Below are 23,001 nucleotides of genomic sequence, written 5' to 3' on the forward strand. Positions count from 1 at the left end.
TGGTGTTTGCTTACCAGTGGCTGTTTCTTGCATTAATTGAACCCTGAGAACCTTTTCTTCTGCCACTCCCAATCAAATCCAGCTCAACACAAAGCACTAAAAATAGTCTCCCTATTCTCAGCAGAAGGCAGGAATCCAGACCTGATAAACCAAGTGCACATCTAAAAAAAATCCATAGAAACCTGAATTAAAGTGAAGCGCGGAAAAGCCTAACAATTCAGAAAATTGGATTTACCATTTGGAGCCAGCAAATGACTTAAAGCTGACAGGAAAGGCAGTGCAGCTTGCCCACATAACAAATAACATATTTGGATTATGCCCTCCCTATCTCTACTCCTGGATTGTTATGGCGGAGGATGCTCAGAAAAGCTCCAGGCTATCCCCCTTCCCTGCGGACACCTGTGGATCTGAACTGTTGGCCGGCTGATAACATCAAGGACAATGGCCTCTGGAGAGTGTTCACGGAAATATAAACACTTTCACCCAAACAGACACACATAACTGATGCTCATAAAACTAATGAACTTACGTACACGCGACGGGTCTCAAATGTTTATCTTCTGCATATATGTGTCTTGTGTTTTGCGCGGATGACTGCTGGGGGGGGCGTCTGCATCGACGCCATCGGTGAAGTCGCTTCTCGCTTCAAAGTATCAATGTATTTTGGCCTGTTTTTTCCCTGCCATTCACTATATGCACGCGAGAAAGCAACAACAAAAAAAAACGTGTTAACGTCAAATAAACATGCAAGCATATCGAGTTAGTTTTTTATTTTTTGGAATGTTGGCGAGGCGGTAGCGTGAGTTTGGCGAGGCGGCAACATAGTGCTGCGGGAAACACTGCACATGCTTTTATTTTGTGAAGGTCTGTTGTTGCGGTGTAGGGGTTTCAATCAGAACAGTAGGTGGCGATAATGCGCCAATAACCTCGCTGTCAGCCCAGCCTCGGATTCAAACAGGAAGAAAGGTGCTGGCTGGAAAAAGGAAATTGCGGAAAAAACAAAGCTGACATGCGGAAAAAACAAAGCTGACATGGGGAAGGTGTAACGTTCTGTTGTGGTTTAGGTTATTTTCAGTTAGTCAACTTTTCTGTTTTAGGATTTATTTCTGTGTTGTGTTGTTTTTGATTTGTGCTTAGTCTGTTTTTAGTCATCTGGTCTTGGTTATTATTTATGTCAGCTCGTGTCCATTAGTCTTTGTCTTACTTTCTTAGGTTTTCTCTTTATTTGTCTGTATGTTCCTTCAATTGCTTTCACCTGTTTTGGTTAATTGGTCCCGCACTGCTCACCTGTTCCACCCTCCTATTTAAGCCTGCCTTAGTTGTTTGTGTGTTGCCGGAACGTCTTGTGTTAATCCCTCTCGCCTGCTTGCGGTAAGCTCTTTCCAGCCTCTGATTATTTTTTGTTCAACCTGCCTGTCTGCCAGTCCGTGCCCGATCTGTTCTTTGCCTTTCAGTTTTTTTTTGAGTTCGCCTGTTTGCCACCTGGATTATGTTAATAAACCCCTTTTCAAAATACAGCTCCGTGTCTGCCTCACATTTGGGTTCAACATTAGCGAATCATTACAGAAGGGTAAAGTCACAGAACTTTTAAATTGACATTTTCAGTTTAAAGTTCTTCCAGCAACGAATATGACAGAAACAATTTAGTTGTAACCACTGCCAAGTTAAACTTTCTTATCACCGGAGCACCTTGATCTTAACATATCACTTAAATGCCAAACATACTGTAGACATCACCAAACAATTCAATGGCCCAGAGAAGCTAACCAATGTAATGGCGAAGTGAATAGCTACTGTAGACCTTTTTTTGTGCTTCACACTTTGGTATTGAACATAAAATGGTAATGCTGCTCCCTGCTGTTACCTCAGAAATTGCCTGTTTTTGGTAGATTTTTTCTTACCGTACTCCGCCAGATAGATTTGCTCCGCATATCCATCTGGAAACCTTCCGTTGAAGTAATTTTGTGAAGGGGCGAAAATACTGGTTAGCTGATTGGCCTATGTTGGTGATAGACGGGCCAAATAAACCAATCAGATTTGTCGTCGCTCGTAACAGAGCGACGACGAAAACACAACCACAAGCTAAGCTACTCTTGCTGCTGCAGGTAAAGGCTCGTTAGCTCAGCAAAGAAATGCTCTGTAATTCCGATAAAACTTGCTCGACAGCCGCGCTAACGCTAGTTTCATCGGCTGAAGCCGCCATGATCTTTAGACTGAACTGACGCGCTTCCCGTTGCGTCACACCTCAACCCGCCTCAAAGCCAACGCTGATTGGACGTTCGTTTGGTGAACGGCTCCAAATTTTCTTTAACGGAGGGTAGCCAGACTGATCTGCGAGTGAAACCTTGAAAGCTCGCCAGATCAGGATGGTCTCACGAGGCTAGATTTTTTCCCCATAAAGAGAATTTCCTGTCAGTGGCAATAAGCTTTAATTTATTATTATTGCTATTTTTTGTTTTACATGTTTAAGTTGAGCTTTACACTAAATATGTGTTACTGATAAGTGCTACAAATGTTACAACACTTTTGTTCATATGGCAGCAGAACATTAAAATAAAAGTGCTCTTTACACTACTTTTGAATTCATTTTTGGAGTTTGCGCATACAATGCGATTAATCAGGCAAATTATGCGATTAATCACGATTAAAGATTTTAATCGTTGCCCAGCCCTAATATATATATATATATATATATATATATATATATATATATATATATATATATATAAGGGCATAATTAGACATATTATAATAATCCCAGAGGGAAATTACTTTTGTTACATGCTCCAGATATACACGCATTTTTATATATATATTTACAACATTCCACACAAGTAATATAAATATATACATATATAAGTCAATATATATATATATATATATATATATATATATATATATATATATATATATACAAATGTATAACTATAAATCCAAGTAAAGTGATAGTGACTTGTACAACAACAGTGCAAAGAATGAATAAATGTCAATTACAGAGGGGGGGTGTCTGAATCAACGAGGGAGGCGTTGTAAAGATTGATGACCACAGGCAGGAATGATTTCCTGTGGCGCTCTGTGGTGCATCTGGGTGAGAGGAGTCTTCTGCTGAAGGAGCTCCTCTGCCGGGCCAGTGTGTCATGGAGAGGGTGTGAGACATTGTCTAAGATGGACTGTAGCCTCGACAGCATCCTCCTCTCTGCCACAGCCGTCAGTGTCCAGCTCCTCCCCCACAACATCACCGGCCCTCCTGATCAGTTTGTTCAGTCCACCCTGTCAGACACACAGTTCTGTAGGCGTACATACTGGGGTCTACCCGTCAGGTAATCAACAATCCAGGACACGATGGGGGCCTCCACCTGCATCGCCGTCATCTTCTCATCCAGTAGAGCCGGACGGATGGTGTTGAAGGCACTGGAGAAATCAAAGAACATGATTCTCACAGTACTCGCCGGCTTGTCCAGATGGGTGTACACTCTGTTCAGCAGGAAGATGATGCTGTCCTCAACTCCCAGGTGGGGCTGGTAGGCGAACTGTAGTGGGTCGTTGAAGGGCCTGACCATGGGCCTTAGCTGCTCCAGGACTAGCCTCTCAAAGGTCTTCATGATATGGGACGTCAGTGCCACCGGTCTGTAGTCCTGGGGGCCGCTAGGACGCGGCGTCTTTGGCACAGGAACGAGGCAGGACATCTTCCACAGCACGGGGACTCTTTGGAGGTGCAGGCTGAGGCTGAAGACTAGGCTAAGTACTCCACACAGCTGGTAGGCACAAGCTTTGAGCACCCTGGGGAATACACCATCGGGGCCTGCAGCTTTGCTGGAGTGGAGTCTGGTTAGCTGTCTTCTCACCAGGTCAGGAGTGAAGGACACTGTAGAGGTAGGGGGAGGAGTGAGGTCCTCAGGTTGTGGAGGACCTGACGTGAAGGAGGGGGGAGGAGTGGAGTCGGTGGATGTGGATTGAGGTGGTGAGGAGCAGACAGGGGGTCTGTAAGGAGGAGGAGTGGGGAAAGGTGGAGTGGTCGTTGTAGGGAAGCCAGCAGCAGAGAGTTGTGGGGGATGGGCCGCAGTATCAAACCTATTAAAAAATAGGTTCAGGTCATTGGCCCGGTCCACGCGACCTTCCAACCCCATGCCAGTGGACTTCTGGAACCCTGTGATGGCTCTCATCCCACTCTACACATCCCTCAAGTTGTTGGTCTGGAGTTTATTCTCCAGCTTTCTCCTGTATTTTTCCTTAGCCTCCTTGATTTTACGTTTGAGTACCCCCTGCACTCTCCTCACCTCCTCATGGTTGCCATCTCTGAACGCCCTCTTCTTCTCATTCAGAATGGTCTTTATGTCCTTGGTGATCCATGGTTTATTGTTGGCGTAACAGGTGACAGTCCGAGCTGGAACATTGCAGTCCACACAGAAGTTGATATAGTCTGTGATGCAATCTGTGAGCCCATCGATGTCCTCCCCATGGGGCTCACAGAGTGCAGGCCAGTCAGTCACCTCAAAGCAGGTCTGCAGTGCCTCATAAGCCTCCTCCGACCACCTCCTCACAGTCCTTGTGGTCGTAGGCTTCCTCTTCACTAGAGGCACATAACAGGGTTTGAGGTGAACCAGGTTGTGATCTGACCTGCCCAGAGGGGGGAGAGAAGTGGAGATGTATGCATCTTTAATGTTAGCATACATCAGGTCCAGGGTCCTCTCCTCTCTGGTAGGGCAGCTCACATACTGTTTGAAGGTCGGCAGAACTTTGTTCATGGTGACATGGTTAAAGTCTCCCAACATGATGATGAGGGCATTAGGATGTTGGTTCTGTAGTTTGGAGATGGTGGTGTGTATGATGCTGCAGGCAGATGTTGGATTTGCAGAGGGAGGGATGTACAGGACAGCAGCAATGACATGTGGGATCTCTCTAGGCAGCTGAAATGGACGGAGTCCAACGGCTAACAGTTCAACAGTTCAATATCCAGGCTACATCCGGTCATGAGCTTTGAGTCATGACCGAAAGAACGAGATCCCAGATACAAGCAGCCGAAATGAGTTTTCTCCGTAGTGTGTCTGGGCTCTCCCTTAGAGATAGGGTGAGGAGCTCAGTCATCCGGGGAGAACTCAGAGTAGAGCCGCTGCTCCTCCACGTCGAGAGGAGCCAGTTGAGGTGGCTGGGGCATCTGGTGAGGATGCCTCCTGGACGCCCCCCTGGTGAGGTGTTCCGGGCACGTCCCACCGGGAGGAGGCCCAGGGGAAGACCCAGGACACTCTGGAGGGACTATGCTTCTCTGCTGGCCTGGGAATGCCTTGGTTCCCCCGGAGGAGCTGGCCCAAGTGGCTGGGGAGAGGGATGCGTCATCAGTGCTGTTTCAAGTCCTAACTGCAGTCTCTGCAACTGGATGTTTTCAGAGGGAGCTGATTGACAGGTTGAGTATTCCACAGATATCCCTGGGCATGAGCTGTACGGGACGGCCTCATCCATGTTGTTCAGATACATAAAAGTCCCCTAAATCATGGCTCTCATTATAGATGAAGGGCCAATTTCCAAATGTAATTACATCTATGACTGCACTCATATTGCTCTAATCCTGCTCAACTCAGAATCCTGCTATACTATCATAATAATCATAATTATTCTCATCATAATACTTGTGGTGTGAACAAAGTAAGAACAGCGAATGCTGATTTCTAGGTAATTATTTCATATAGTTAAAGTACTTCACAAAGTGTGTATGGGGACAGACATCCTCATTGAAATAGCCCGTTTCTTTAATGAGTCACTGATTTTAAAAAAAGCTGTTGCTCGAGTTGTCACTGAGACTGCCTGACAGCACTGTTGCATTGGTTATTTGGACACGTTCTGGGTGCCTTCCGGCACCCAGAACGTGGGTGCCGGAAGGCAGGGACATGGCTGCATGAAGTTCTGCATTATTTCCTGACACGTCTACGCACATTTTTATATATCATACGGTTTTAAGATGTCTTGCGTCCACCAACTTTAAGTATGAAAGCTGCACACTTTTATGCATGACCCTCCTGAGCTGTGAAAGTCACATCATCCTCCCGACTAGTTTTATGGAAAGAGAACAAAGATAACTACCAGACAAGTTAGCTACTTTATTAATATTATTTTAAATCTGATAATTTACAAAGTGTTACTGATTATCTGTCAAGTATACTTAAGCTAAAGTCATGTTAGCTATGTTGCCAGAAGATGGGAAACTTAAAATCAGAAACAAATTATTGCCTTTTTAAATAAAAAGTATTTTACTCATCTGGGAACCGCCCAAACAGCGCCTCCCATTCTCGCCTGATTCTTACCCCATAGGGGAAGGGGAGGTGTTGGCCTAGTGGTTAGAGCAGTGCGCTTGCTCTCTGAGAAGCTTGCAAGTACACTGTTCGATCCCCACTGCGTGCACTCTGGGTCCCTGAGCAAGACCCTTAATCCCCAATTGCTCCCCAGGCACCGCACAGTGGCAGCCCACTGCTCCCCAAGGGGATGGGTTAAGATGCAGAAGTGAATTTCTCCATTGTGAGATCAATAAAGTTCAATTATTATTATTAAATCTCATTTATTGCATTAACTTTTGTTCTGATTCTCATCTCTGCTCTGTGTATCTCTAGTCAGACCTCTGTTGCCAACCTAGAGGTGGAAGTAAAAGTACCTAGATGCGGTTTGGAGATGCGGTTTGGTACTTTTACTTCCAACCTAGAGGTGGAAGTAAAAGTACCAAACCACATCTCTTGGTTGACCTTACCATTGAACTTAGCTTTGGTTCTGTGGAAAGTTGTCTCACTTTTATTTTTATTGAGGATCTGTATAGCCCTGGTCAGCCAGAAATGTAAGGAATGAAACGGAAAGGATGATTGGTAGTCATTTTTTCTGGTCCTGACTGCTTCATTGAATTTCTTATAGAGGTCTGCCGGTCCTCCAGCTGTGTAAACACAAATTGCCTGCATGTTATCTTTTGTTAGATCTTCGTCTCCAGGTTGTTTTTGTTTTTTTGAACAATTCTCAGCTTTGTCCCATGCTTTTTTAAAGAGACTGTCTTTTATTTCCTTTTTAAAGTATGTTTCCTTGACCTTTTCTTCCATCCTTTCAGCGCAGGTAGAGTACATGTCATCAACAGAATTTTCAGCCATGTGCAGTGGGACAGTGGGTCATGACAGTGGATTGACATAGTATATAGATTTTTTTTAAGGGAAAGAATAACCTTTGAGTTAAAACTACAAATGGCTATATTTAATGAATATTGGTTAAAATGGCTGAAGTACATAAAAAGGCCAGACATTGTTTGATAAGCGTATTGTAACATTTAGACCCACTGTTTGTTTGTGTTTTGTAATAAGGCTAAAAACAAATAAAAACCTGAATGACATAAAATGAAATTGTAAACAAAGTCTGAATTTAAAACTTTAGGTGAGTTTGTAACATTGTTATTTTTGGAAATAAACTCCACAATCCACAGTTACTTGTTCTTGTGTTACTTGTCATTGTGTTATTATCAGGTACTTCTCGTACCATTTTATGTCTATTTCAGTTGATAGCTGTTGTTGCCTTTTACGTCAGAAACCTACACTCTCTTTTCACATTGTAAATCACTGGCTTTTAACCTTCTTAGCTGATATTGTTTTACAGCAGGCTTTTTTCAGCCAGATTTCAGATATGACTGAATAAGACAGATCCTGTATGAGGCCCCAGTCACGTCTATATAACTATAAACGTTCTTTGTCTACTCTTTTTTTTTTTACATTTACGTCCCATTTCTATGCTGCTTTCTGTTATCACAATGGCTGCATATTGTCAGCAATACCCCCAAGGTTCTCCACGAAAATAGTCCTCGGCAACAACCAGTTGCAGCTTGTCTGACCGCAAACGACAAGAAACTGGTATCTGGCTTGCTGGCTGCAAAAAGTGAGTTGTCTCTTCAGCTGTTTCAGTTTTTTGTACCAGGGTCAGTCAACAGGTTGACAAACTAAACGATAAGATGGCATTTGCTATGGGGAGACCTGTTTTTCTGGAATCCAGCAAAGACCCGCCTGAGGAGAAACACGAGAGCAAAAGAGCAATCGCAAAATTCCAGTAAGGCTTAGTATTTTCTCAACGAAAACCAAAATTCACAAAGTTCATTTGTTCATGTTAAAGGAGCAATGTGTAAAATATTTACTGCAAATTTCACTGAAATTATTCTCACTTGTCAACTGGGACGGAAGTGACATTCTCTATCAACAATCGTCCCTTTTAAGTCATGTTTTTCTTCTTTCAAACCTAGAGGTACAGTCCGGATCCAATTTTTTGCAGTTTGTAGTTTGTGTTCACTTCCTGTTTCCTAAACTAATCCTATGGGTGTTCCCAGGGTTCCCTAAACAGAACACCACATTTGGTATTTTATTTTGGCAAAAGAGCATCAACCTGCAAACGTGGAAGCCAATAAGAGAAGTGGACCAGAAATAGAACAGAATACAATGTCATATATCTATTCTGTAGAGGTAAAAATTCAATTCAACCAGCAATGAACCGTTGAGTAAATGGAAGTTTTCCATGAAGCCTGTGTGTGTGTTGTTTTGATGTGCAACACTATTCAATTAACATAAATTTTAACTATATAGCACCAATTCACAAGGCATGACATCTCAAGGCTCTGTAGACGGCTGTCTTTTTGTTTTATTACTTTAATGCGGGGTTGGATTTTTTATAATTTCTCACCTTAACTTTTCTTACCATAAATATTATTGCTTTTTTAGGGGGGATATTTTTTACAATATGTAAGTTTTACACAGATGCTGGTCTTAAACTTCCTCCTTGCCATGACTCCATGCCACGTCACATTGCTGCCGTAATCCAGGGAAAAGGAACCTTGACTAAGTATGGAGGGCTGCACATGTTCATACTTTTCAGTTGGTCAAAATTTCTGGAAATACATTTTTATTTATGGATCTAAAGTAATTTCAAATTTTCTGAGATACTGGATAGGAGGTTTTAATTAGATGTCAGCTAAAATAATCAAAATTAAAATAAATAAACACTTGAAATATGAGTATATGTGTGTCATGAATTTAATATAATATACATGTTTCAGTGTTTAAATGAAATTACTGGAAAAAATAAACTTTTTCATGATGTTCTAATTGTATTACCAGCAACTGTATTAGTTATGATAAATCACTTCATAGTGGGATCCCCCCCCCCTCATTTTTCATATCTTGAGTTTGAGTCTCCTGACGAACTAAATTCAGATTCCAACATGATAAAACAACTGAGCATGGGACAATAAGGGTGTGTTCAGTAAGCAGCTTGGATTTCTTGTATACTAACAACAACAAAAATAAATTAATAGAAAAGGAAAGTGAAAGTAGCATCTAGAATATAAAAGGAGTCGTCTCCTGCACAGCTCCTCAGACACCAGTGCTCGGCTACAGCATCACAAACACCAAGAACTGCTGCTTCCCTCTGATAACTTCACAATCAGAGTAAAACTTTTTTTTACCTATTGGGTTTACATGAAGAGATCTCAAAAAGGTAGGATGTTTATTTAACTTTTAAACAATATCTCCATATGATCCATTCCATTTTTTTTTACTTCTACATATCTTACTAAGCTGTGAAAAGATAATCTGATTACATCACAGAATCAAGAAAAGGCATCTCTGCACTGTCAGTGATGTATTTTATAACTGAAAAAAAATGCTAATAAAATATATATATATGTAGGAAGGCAGAATATGAATAGTGGGCTATTTTTAATATGCAGGTTTATGCGAGCTGATGAATTACATTCTGAGGTAAATAAACTGAGGAAATATAATTAGGTCAACTTAAAAATGAATAAAGAATTAACATGCTTGGCCTGTTTTAACTGGTTTCAGCAGCACAGCTATGGCATAAAATATTCTGAATGCTATATATTTTAATAACCCCTGTGTAAGTAAAGATAAAATTTGATATAACTAGTCTTAATCAGTGTAAAATAACAATTTTCTAATTAAAGGCATTTAGAAATAAAGTTTCCAGGTTTATTTATCCTAGCTTTATTATTTTAGTTTAAATTCTTTTCATAAAAGCCTCATGTAAAATATTATATCTTAAACTCACACAATATTACTGTGTTTTTTTTTTTACATTTTAAAGGGTAAAATACTACATAGAATTTCTTACTTTTTTATGCATTATGTAAACATTTTAATGCTGTCCTTTAATAACAATAACAATATACTTTTGTTTGAATTGAATTAATTTGTAATATAATTTTTTTAAAAAAATACACTGTGACAAACTTGACAATCATACTAAGCGATATTGACGATTACTCTCCGTTCTCCGTGTTTTTGTGAAGGCACAAAACCCGCGAGAATTCAGCTTGCAGGCAAGATTAACGAAGATAGTGTAGGAAGCATTATGCTTCTACCTGGTGGTCACAGGATGAACTGCAACCAGTATTTTAATTTAATTTATTGTTTTTGCACAAAATGATTGAAAACATTTTTGTTATTGAACATTAATGACGACAGAAACACGCTGTAATTCAATCTCAAAGCTCTGTGCTGTGAAACCTGAAATTGGAATAATTAAAAAATAAAGGCAGAAACATATAAATGGCCCAATAAATAAACCAGTGCACTTAAAATGTATCATTTAATGTGAGGAAAATATAAATAATTTTACATCTATTAAAGTCTTTGTTGAAAATATTCGATTGATTTACTTTAACTATTTTCAAAAATTAACTTTCAACCTTTTTTCTATTTATTTCCAACATGTTAATTATTGAAGCATTTATTTTAAATTGCACCGTTTTTTAATGTTTTCTTTTGTATACAGATGCATTTATTTTATTCCCATGTGTTCTTTTTACGTTTTCTGTCACTTTCCTTCCAATTGACCAATAGTAGCGAAGCCAACCAACGAATGACAGCCCACCTAATTAGCAAAATGAGGCAGAACCACACAAACAAAGGTTAAACAAAGAGACGGAAAAATATAAAATGAATACATGAAAATAAAATTCAAGAGATAAATAAAATACAGAAACTGATTTATAACTCAAAGAAGGAAAAATTTTTTAGATTCAAATGAAATGTGTAAACAAACAATATGTCAACCAAATAATACAACATGGTAAAGTAAATCAGTGGAATAGTTCAAATAAAAACATTTTAATTCAGCTACTTTAGGTTAATTGGTGTATTTTGTATGTGGTGGTTTATTTATCAGATAATGTCTATATTTTTGCAATTACATTAGATTTTTCTTCTCAGGTTTGATCCTACATATATTTCAGCAGTAGCAGCGCTATTTTAAAATGTTCCTGTGAAGGTTTTATAACAAAGAAGTGCCATCACAAAAGCCTTAATGTAGCTAGATATTTATATGCTTTGAACCATGCAATGGCCTCTATGTTATTATTGAACGTGATCAGTGTTAGGAGAAACTGACCCCATGTTTATAAAACTGAGGTCTGTCTGATCTAGAATACTCCCCAGTAAAGAATCTCAAAAAGGTAGAAAAAGAAGTCATGCTTTTTTCTTAACAGCCATGGTGGAATTTGACTGGAAAAACCTTAAACTGGCTACCAGTAAAGTATCTTTGCATTGCAGGCACCTTTGCATGCAATGCAAAGATTCAATAATTCAGCTGAGAAGGGTGAGACCCGTCAGCTTTATTTCCTTACAGGAAAATGAGAAAATGCCATCCAGATTGAAATGTTGTGATGTATCTCACAGTTAATCAAGACTTTTATCATGAATCTCTGACATTCAACTCCATGAAGGAGAAGGTGGACAATCCTGAAGAGAATCCTTTAAAGAAAAAAAAAATTGGTTTCAGTGATATTTAAATTATCCCTAAACAATGCAGTTGGTATCAATGTTGTTTTTCCACCCATAGCCTAACGCCATCCTTTGAAGACAGCAGGGTGCAAAAACTACAGTGAACTTTTGCATCCATCTCTGGGCACTCCTGGTGGTGAAGTGAACATCTACACTCTGATCGACGGTGGAAAGGAAGATACTGTTCTAATAATGGCGGACAGAAGACTTGCAAGCAGTTACCAGTTGGAAAGCAGAAGTAAGTCTGTTGAAACACCTGCACACATAATATACATAGGATATTTGCACTGCATTTTAGCAGCATGAATTCAGCTTGCACTTAGTAACAAAAAAAAAGACCAAAAATCGTTTGATCATGGTGAATATAACTTTATTTTATCATGATCAAACGGTTTTTGGTCTTTTTCTAAGCATATGATGTGCCCATATACCTTTAAAATTTAGATTTAATGTTAATATGTGGGATGAAAAAGGGCTACCGGTTCCAACTATTTTTTTTTTTTCTGATAATGTTTTGATGCTCCTCTTGTGGATAAAAATAGCCCCAGCGCCAGGCGCGAGGACCAGATGTAATCAGAAGTGGCGCCCTCTACCAACAGTATCACAGAACTATCATAATGCCAGTTTGCTTAATTAATAAATCAAAGTTAAATAATGCCAGACTGAGCCTGACCCTCTGCAATGCCTCGCAGTAAAGCGGCAGCTCGGCGTGATAGAAGACCAACCGGTATTAATTAAATAATATAATAATTAAATTTAACAGCCTCATTTGATTACATTTACTCACGTCAATCAACTCTCCAACACATCTGACCCTTGGCAGGTTTTGAGTCTGCTTCAGTGAGCACCAATGTTCATACTTTTTCCCAGCAACATTCCAGTCTTTCCCCTTTTGAAATCATAAACTTTTTGCGTTTTTTTCCCACTAGAACTTTGGAACTTTCTTCATTGTTTTGTCTGGAGATGCTAATAGCCATTAGCCGCTTCCTTGTTTTATTCCCTGCTGCGCATGCGTAGTATGTACTGCCATTAAAATTGTAAATAAACATCAAGAGCCTTATTTACTAATAAATGGAGCAAAAACAAAGCATAAAACACCAAAATAACAACTAATATGCCAGAAGGATATGCTAATTGTTTATAAATACTTTGTATGCAACCAGAGTGAGCTACTGATGTATAAATTTAAAAAAGTCAAACAACGTGGCTATGCACCTTTAACAATAGAGTCTTTATGGTCTTTAGAGAAATGTCTTTGGGGCGTAATGAGTGGACTGTAGTCCCCTGTGGTGCAGCTTAAATTTTTTGTCCCTTTATGCTAATTTAGTTAGCTTCAATTACTTATACTTTTATACATTAGATGGTTTTGAAACCCACACCTTTAGACTTTTGCTTAAGTGAGAAGCTGAGTTCATAGTACAACTTCGGTTAAGAGAACCCGCTATTCAATCTGGACAGAGTGTTTCATTTTAAAAGGTTTGTCAGTAAACAGAAAGATGGTGGTGCAGGCAGGCAAATCCTCAGAAAAAAATAACATGATTAGACGGAGCAGATTTCTGACTACTAACAACAGGAGAAGACAGATAGAGATGGTTGAGGCTGGAGACAGATCCTTGCAACAAACTTGGGTCATGCATAATAAGGCAGAATGTGCAGACAGATCCGGATGGGCCAGTCAGAGTCTTATGATTATTAGATAATTCAGGTCAAGGCTTCCAAATAATCTGATGACAAGTTCCTGAGAAGCTCCTGAATATGAAGGAGCAGGAACAGGTGAAACCGGTCTGGCTAATTGAGTTGCTGCAGAGGAGATGCAGGTGTAGCTGTTCACAGTAATACAAGAGGCAGAGTGAGCCACAATAAGCCAGCCAAAAACATGGCAAGTTTTACAGAACTGTTTTTAAATCCCAGTATGTATACTTCTAGCTATGAATACATTTGCTGAAGAGTGATTCAGACAGTTGCTGATTGTGGCACTGAGTAAGGAGACAACAAAAGTCTGTGGCTCAGTCCGAATTGCCTTAATAACAGCTTCTAGCTTCTATTCCTGGCTCCTGTTGATCTTTCATGGGGTAGACAGTGAGAACTCTGTCATGGGGAGGAAAGGAGCTTTGGACTGCTTTGTCGATTTCAGTCAGCCTTTAACTCTGAAGACATTACGTGGTGGAAACGCACATGGATGAAGCGAGTCAAATCCGGTCCTACAGCCTTCCGAAAATTAACCACAAGGTGCATGTTCTCTACTCTTTTGTCCTTTTCGTTGATTTCCATGAGGAGGCTGTGCTGATAGGCCATGCCACGCAAAGGATTGTGGGATACCTAAAGGGTTCTTAGCACGTTGAGGGGCTCCAAGGCAAAACTAGCCACAAGAGGAGACATACAGGCTACTTTTCCTACTTCCTTCCTTACTGACAGCATTATTCGGACAACACTTATCATGGCGACCACTGAAGCACTTCTGTTTTGGCTAAAGAGTCCCTGACCTTTCATGGGGTTAACAGTCAGAATTCAATCGTGGGGAGGAAAGGAGCTTTTGACTGCTGTGTCGAATTCAGTCAGTCTTTAACTCTGATGTCATTACGTGACGGACTACAGCCTTACGAAAATGATCTACTTCCGATTTAACTAAAGAGTCCCTGTTCTATTAGGGTATTCAGATTGAGCCTGTATCTTAGTGAGGAGGTGTGGCTGATCCCGTTGCTAAATTTGACACCGTCTTTTAAGAGCTGTGATTGGTCGTTACAAGAAACAAAAAAACAGAAACACACTAATCAATGGTAATCAATGGAAATAAATTAACCAACTAGATTGTATAAAAACTCTTTAAATACCAAAGCTTGCTTTGGTTTATACAGTAGAACAACATTCCTTTTCTGTTAAATAAATAAACATTGTGCAATCCCAACAGTGGATAGCATTTCTAAGAAATTCACTGTACTGTTTTGTTGTGCTTATAATTAATAAAAAAAATAGGTATAGGTCTTTTTGTTTTTTCTTGACTTCTAAACTATATTGAATGCTTACACATTTTTGCCCAAAGTGTTTGTTTATTTTAATATAGTTTATAGTTTCAGGTGATTTTAAGAGCCATTGTGTTTTACTTCCCATGCATCTGTGTATCTTTCACGTTTTTTCTTGTCAGCTCATTGTGACAGTGTGACAAATTACTTTTTCTTCAGTTTGCAATAATGACAGAGAGAATATTAATCACAAATTTGAAGAACGCCTATTCATTTAAGATTTAAACAGCTTTGTGTGTTACTAAGTGAAATTAATATTTGCTCGTTTGCAACTCTGCAAGACTTCTGGCATCTATAATTGAAAATTTAATTAAAGTATATTATTATCTTCACAGCGGTTTCTTCTCAATCAAAGACAACAGTGCAACACACAGTGGTTAGGACCAGCCATGTGAGAGTGTCTCATCAGCAGAGTTCTCTGGCGGTTTCGAGCAGCAGCAGCAGCAGCAGCAGCACATCACCAACCATAATATTCCCAAACTCAGAAACAATCAGCAGTTTCCAAAGAAAGCCAAACATTGAGGAAGAGTTTAAAAAGATGAAGTAAGCATTATGTGTCACTTCAGCAACTGAGTAAAGTGTTAAACAAAAAACATGAAAATGTAAAACTGTATTTTGAACTAACTTTTTTCTGGCTGGAATGTCATTCTGAAACTAATATTAACAAGGGATCATAGGTCCTCCTGTACACTCACCTGTGTTTAAAAACTTGTATTAAAAATGGGAAATTATCTATCAAAGTCAAACTCATTTATCTAACCTAAAGACAATAAATTAAAAACTCAGACTGGGGTTTTGTTTCACCTAACAGTTAACTCCCCTTACCCAGGTTAATTGTTGTTTTTGAAAGTATTTGTACGTATATAGGAATTTGGTAAGAAATAAAAGAATAGTATATAGTTTAAGAAAGGTTATTATCCAAAGCATGGGGTGTAAAATGCATAAAAATTATGGTCCAGTATGTACCTTGGTTTTAAAAGAACCTGCTCTAATTGATTTTGGGACATTTCATTGAAATGAATTGTTTTTCTAACTTTTTCAGCAGTGAACAATGAAGTAAATAAACTTTCTTTACCATTTTTAAAAGAGGCCAGTATAGAAATGACTGGAAATCTGGTTTATTTCTGTAATTGATGTAAGTGATAATGATTGTAAAAGATATGTTGGTTTAGACCATTGGACTCAAACTTAAATTCGGTTAAGTCCTGTCCTATAACTTTTACATGTGTCATTCGCCCTAAATACCTGAATCAAATGCTTAAGTGCCTCACCAGCATGCAGTCAGGCTCTGCAGAGCTCCGCTAATGAGCTAATATAAAACTCAGGTATGTTGCAGCAGAGATGGTGTTTCAGAACACTGGTTATGACACCGGATGGATACCACATATAAAACCCACATAGTCCATCACAGGGCAATCCAGAGACACACAGGACAAAGAACCATACACTAGCAAATAACCAAATAATACATATTAAAATGTAATTTGATCAAAGCAAAGTCTCCTACACATTGTCACATCTGTCAAAACCTTTGGTAACACTGTAAAATCCCTTGGATTCATAGCTTGGAGTTTTCTGCTATAGAACAACTGAACAGGGCCATCTTAAATTTATATGTCAACATCTTAATAATTGTTAAAAGGCTTGGAGAACGTGCTTTGGACAGAGGAGACCAAAACTAAGCTCTATGGCTTCTACTCCACATGACGTGTCCGTATACAGAGAATGTCACCTGACAAACGTTAACCGTAAAGCACAAGGGAGAAAACATTATGGTTTTACCGCACTTTTCATTTAAAATTATATCGAAATGCTACAGGAAAAAAAAAAAAAAAAAACGATACAGAAGTGCAATAAACCCAAAACCTCATACCAGCGGGAAATGCTTGTTTAAAAAAGGGTCTCTAAGGCTTTTCCTATAGCCTTTTATATATACCCTATTTCAGCAGCACGGATCGGCCTTATGCCCATCCCATCATCCACTTAATGTTTGCTGATTAGTCAGTTTTTGCCATAATACCTCAGATTGCTCAGATTTTACTGCAATACCTACTTTGGCTTTGCTGCCCTCAGAAGTGATAACTTCTTGGGTTTTAAAGCTTTGCTCCTGCTGGATAAAAGCTCAGTCTGAGGCGTGATTTTGGGACCTCCTATCATGTTTTATTTCATCCTTTCAACAATTCCTCTCTCTAATCTAACAGGGAGCATCATGTTTATGTTACAACTTGTTCCTACTGCAGAATGGATCTCAACACATCATTGTTAGACTTATAAAACTAATTCTCTGTCAGTCTGGTATCTTCAGTTTAATAAACTAGACCATTTTTGTCATGCAGTGTCTTAGTTTGATTTTCACTTATGCAGAGATTGTCAATAACAGATACACAATTTTGTTTTTTTACATTAAATCTTTGAGTCTGTTTATTGAAAAAAAAAAAGGCTTTTGTGTTTTGTGGGTTGTATAGGATAACCAATGTGAGGTTTTGCATGCAAATAATGGTTGACTAATTATTCTCATTCATCTTTCAGAGAGGAGTTGTTTGAATTCTCAAGCAAGCCGGGGTTTTAAACAATCTGCTTCCACAAACACCAATTGATCCAGTAAGTAACTTAATTCAATTCAATTCAATTCAATTTTATTTATATAGCGCCAAATCATGAAACATGTCATCTCAAGGCACTTTACAAAGTCAAGTTCAATCATATTATACAGATTGGGTCAGATTATACAGATTGGTCAAAAATGTCCTATATAAGGAAACCAGTTGATTGCATCAAAGTCCCGACAAGCAGCATTCACTCCTGGAGAACCGTAGAGCCACAGGGAGAGTCATCTGCATTGTACATGGCTTTGCTGCAATCCCTCATACTGAGCAAGCATGAAGCGACAGTGGGAAGAAAAACCACCCATTAACGGGAAAAAAAACCTCCGGCAGAACCGGGCTCAGTATGAACGGTCATCTGCCTCGACCGACTGGGGTTACAGAAGACAGAACAGAGACACAACAAGAGAAACAAAAACGCACAGAAGCACACATTGATCTAGTAATCTGTTCTACATTAGATGGTAGTAGCGGGTGAGCCGTCTTCTCTGGATGATGTCACAGTTAACAGAACGCCAGACCAGGTGTACCTACTATGAAGAGAAAAGAGAGAGAACAGAAAGTTAAAGCAGAAATGACAACACATAATGCATAATTGAAGAACAGTAGAACTCAATATAGTGAGAAAATTAGATCCTGATATACTCCAGTAACCTAAGCCTATAGCAGTAAAACTATAAAGGTAGCTGAGAGTAACATGAGTCACTAGTTATAATTTTTGTCAAAAAGAAAAGTTTTAAGCCTAGTCTTAAAAGTAGACAGGGTGTCTGCCTCACGGACCAAAACCGGGAGTTGGTTCCACAGGAGAGGAGCCTGATAGCTAAAGGATCTGCCTCCCATTCTACTTTTAGAGACTCTAGGAACCACCAGCAGACCTGCGGTCTGAGAGCGAAGTGCTCTGTTAGGAACATACGGGGTAATCAGAGCTCTGATATATGATGGAGCTTGATTATTAAGGGCTTTATACGTTAGAAGAAGAATTTTAAATTCTATTCTTGATTTAACAGGAAGCCAATGAAGGGAAGCTAAAATTGGAGAAATATGATCCCTCTTGTTGATTTTCATCAGAACTCTTGCTGCAGCATTTTGGATCAGCTGAAGGCTTTGAACTGCATTTTGTGGACTTCCTGATAGTAAAGAATTACAATAGTCCAGCCTTGAAGTAACAAATGCATGGACCAGTTTTTCAGCATCACTCCTGGACAGAATGTTTCTAATTTTGGCGATATTCCGGAGGTGAAAAAAGGAAACTCTGGAAACCTGTTTAATATGGGATTTAAATGACATGTCTTGGTCAAAAATAACACCAAGATTTTTTACTTTATTACCAGAGGCCAGGTTAATGCCATCCAGATTAAGTGATTGGTTAAGAAGTTTATTTTTTGAGGACTCTGGCCCAAAGATTAAAACTTCGGTCTTGTCAGAATTTAGATGCAGGAAATTTAAAGTCATCCAGCTTTTGATGTCATCAAGACATGACTGCAGTCGAAGTAATTGATTGGATTCATCAGGATTTATGGATAAATATAGCTGGGTATCATCAGCATAACAGTGGAAATTAATCCCATGCTGTCTGATAATTTTGCCAATCGGAAGCATATATATAGTAAAGAGAATTGGTCCAAGGACTGAACCCTGTGGTACTCCACAGGTGACCCTAGAGTTTGAAGAAGATTTATTATTAACATGAACAAATTGGAATCTGTCTGACAGATAAGATTTAAACCAGCCTAATGCTTTCCCCTTAATCCCTACAGTATGTTCAAGTCTTTGTAGGAGAATATTGTGATCAACTGTATCAAACGCAGCACTGAGATCTAACAGGACAAGTATAGACACAAGTCCATTATCTGAGGCCATGAGAATATCATTAGTGACCTTCACCAGAGCTGTTTCAGTGCTATGATGAGCTCTGAAGCCTGACTGAAACTCCTCAAGTAGGTCATTACTTTGTAAATGTTCACAAAGTTGATTAGCAACTACTTTCTCAAGAATTTTAGATAAGAAAAGAAGATTAGATATAGGTCTGTAATTTACTAACTCATCTTGATCAAGAGAAGGTTTCTTAAGTAAAGGTTTAATAACAGCTACTTTCAAAACCTGTGGTACATATCCATTTACTAAGGATAGATTAATCATGTCTAAAATAGTGCCACTGATCAAAGGGAATATGTCCTTAAACAACTTGGTTGGGATTGGGTCTAACATACAGGTAGAAGGTTTAGATGAAGCTAAAATTTTAGATAGCTCAGAAAGCTCTACTGCTTCTAAACAGTTCAAACACTGCGCAGATTCTAAAGATGCTGCCTCACTTACTGAGGACGAGGTAATCATGTTTGGGAGGATGCCAATTATTTTATTTTTAATGGCATCAATTTTATTTATGAAGAATCCCATAAAATCATTACTACTAAGAGCAAAGGGAATGGATGGATCAACAGAGCTGTGGCTCTGGGTAAGTTTGGCAACTGTACTAAAGAGAAATCTAGGATTATTTTTATTCTCTTCAATTAATGATGAAAAAGAGCTTAAGAGCTTTGTATCTTATCGTTGTAGCTGAATGAGAAACATAAAAGTTTCCACATAGCAGACTTAAGTCATAGCTGTCTCTGCTTTATAAATGTGTGGCAGAACATAAAACTTGGCACTTTAGTTTTGCACCAATATACTTTCTGCTTTTGAACAGGTTTAAATCTATTGTATTAATCGGTAAATATGCATGTCAAACCAAATGGCATTCACTGAGTAATTTTTGGAAAGGATATATTCCCATTCCCGACTCTGACTATGCATTAGATATGCCCACATTGGCTAAGAGTATATTTTCAAGTAACCAGTAAATGAATTTTGCATTTAGACCCTCATTTCCAGATAAAGTAGTTGATAAGCATATTTACAGCAGTAATAGAGTTCTGAGCAACGTCCACAAATGTCAAACCACACCGCTGCTCCCTCCTAGCCTGGCCAGCCAGACTCAGTTTCGCTTTCGCTTTGCTGTATAGAGCAAAGTGAGTCTGGAACTGCTCCCATATAACCCTCTTTCCTGATACCGACCAATCACAGGAGTGGGTGGGCTTTATATGCTGATTGATATGCAGTGCCTGAGAATCCCTTCCTTTTGATATAATTGTTCTACAAATAGTGGTGTCCCAATACCGATACCGTTATTGGGGCCAAAACCAGCGTCAAGTACTCAAAACTTGCACTTGTAAAAGCAATCTGATACTCTGAACCGATACCAACTCTCCTTCAGAGCTGGGCTATGCTGCAACTCAATGGTTAGATACCACTCTATATCAGGTAGTGGCGCCGTACACCAAGAGGTTGTTTGATGAAAGAAAAAGGAGAGGATAACTGAATCTGTAACGAAATGTATCGCCCTTGATAGTCAATGATATTGCTAAGTTATGTGTGATCTATAAGAACCAATTTATTAAGTACTCAGTATTGGTACTTGGAATCAGCAAGATTCTGAACTAAAGTACTCATACCGGTACTTGGTCTGAAAAAAAAAAAACTTTTATCAGGACACCCCTACCTAGAAATACTTCCTAAAAACCAACCAACCTAAGTTTTAACAACCCACCCAAAGCCATTTTTCCAGCCCAATGTGTTCAAAAGTAGCTGCTCCCAATCTAGCAACATTGACCATTGGGTGTCTGGAGTAAAATCTGTGCATGTGTCTTATTGTGAATATCAGTTACACCTATGCTTAAATGTGTAAAGTTAGATCCTTATGTATAAAACAGCTGGATGTATGAAGTTACGGGCTGAATTACCTGGTATTACTCATGTTGGGATAATTCATGTTATAGGGGTTTCTTCAACATCTCACCGAAGAAACTGTGTATTTACCTATTAAAAATGATATCAAATTAAAGAATATAATATTCATCCCAAAGGGAAATTAACTGGTATTACTCATGTTGGTTTAACTTTTTTAGGAGTTTCTTCAACATCTCACAGAAGAAACTCTGCTGTTGAACAACAATCTGAAGAGGATTCTCAGGGTTGTCCCCAATGTTTTTAATTTAATGAATAACCCTTTGTAAAATAATCTCCGGTGGTTCTGAAAAAATCTCCATAATAGCTAAGCCATTATGGGGACAAGCTAATTCTTTATTAGCTTGTTGAGCTTCTTCAACAACAGACATCACACACTACACAACAGAGAAGCTCTGCAGCATCTTTCTGCAAACACCGGAGGACCTAACCTTCCTCAAGAAACACAGTATGTCTCTTTCCTATAGGCATTATCCCTCATAGGATCTTTTTCATACTTTTTTGTGTCAGGGATTGTTTAATGGTAAGAATATCTCATCAGGTATGATAAAATTATGTTTGTTTCACATGACATGACAGTTTTATGTAGGAAACAGAACCATAGCCACTCCATGGCTCTAAATATCTCTGATCATGTTATTTGTTTATATTTCTTTTAACAAGATGTAACTCAAATACTTACTTGCCATATGATGCACAACATATTTATGTTTATCAGCATCTGTAATTTAAATGCACATAGGACCTCATCTTCAAAGATTCCAAATACGTTGAGCTAAATTGCTCAGGCAGAAAATAATTGCGGGTGCAATAAGAGGGCGTGTTGTGGGTGATCTTCAAAGATTGCGTCCGCAAAACCGATTTGGTCTCATTTAAATGAGTAAGATACTTGTAGTACTGGCAGTCTGGGAGCTGCGCTAAACAAAATATTACAAAAAGTTCTAAATGTTTCTCTTTCTGAATGCGCTCTGTAGAAAAACATTTGATTTTGCTACGTTGGGTGAACCGTTTAAGTTTGGGTAACTTTTCGGGGAGTTTAACTGTAAACTAATAATTCATCGTTAATTACTTTGTTAATAACAATTGTAATGTAAACGTGATGATCTCTGTATTTTAAAATATTTTAAGATGACATTTGTTGGGAATCAGTGCTAAATTAACAAACTGAATTTAGGTGAGGTTGTTGTCAAATTGATTGTATCTTAATAATGCTGTTTTTGCTGTATGGGTGTAGCAATGTTTTGAAAATCTTGTCCCTTTACATAATTCCTTTTTGAGAAGTATATTTAAATTCAAACACTCTTTACGGTATACACCATTGCTAGATATGGTCTTGTGTTTGTATGACAATTGTATTATTTTCTATACTTTAGTATAATCCACTTGTCATAATAATAATAAAGATTCTTGGTTTAGCTCTTATCTTGTTCCGCTTGTGTTTTAAGTTTTTCCTCTGTCTTGATATTTGTATGAGTTTCCCCAGTATTTATTTTAGTTTTGTTTAAGTTTGTTTATTTGTTTTATCAGTTTTTGTGTGCCTTGTTTATATTGCTTATTCTCCTCTGCCTCAGCTAGCCATGAATAGCTGCCATTCATTATTTTCATTATGTTCACCTGTGTAACCAAATGACACTCCCACATTATTTAAATAAAAACAAATCCAAATCAGTTTATTCATATAGCAACAATTCACAACGCATTGTGAATGTGTTGTGAATTGTTGTCTCAAGGCACTTTACAAAGTCAATTCAATCAAATCATAAAGACAGATTGGTCAATGGTGTCGAAGGAAAC

General features: G+C 38.7%; 1 long non-coding RNA gene across 1 annotated transcript; it reads left to right on the plus strand.

Moving 5' to 3' along the window:
* The first annotated feature begins 11,798 nt into the window (after positions 1–11,798).
* LOC110369388 lies at positions 11,799–22,545 on the plus strand. The gene is made up of 4 exons (XR_004932569.1): positions 11,799–12,039; positions 15,157–15,364; positions 17,351–17,422; positions 21,369–22,545. It is a non-coding gene; the product is annotated as an uncharacterized LOC110369388 (long non-coding RNA).
* The last annotated feature ends 456 nt before the right edge of the window (positions 22,546–23,001 follow it).

This window comes from Fundulus heteroclitus, chromosome 14, assembly GCF_011125445.2.
Source record: "Fundulus heteroclitus isolate FHET01 chromosome 14, MU-UCD_Fhet_4.1, whole genome shotgun sequence".
NCBI classification, from domain to species: Eukaryota; Metazoa; Chordata; class Actinopteri; order Cyprinodontiformes; family Fundulidae; genus Fundulus; species Fundulus heteroclitus.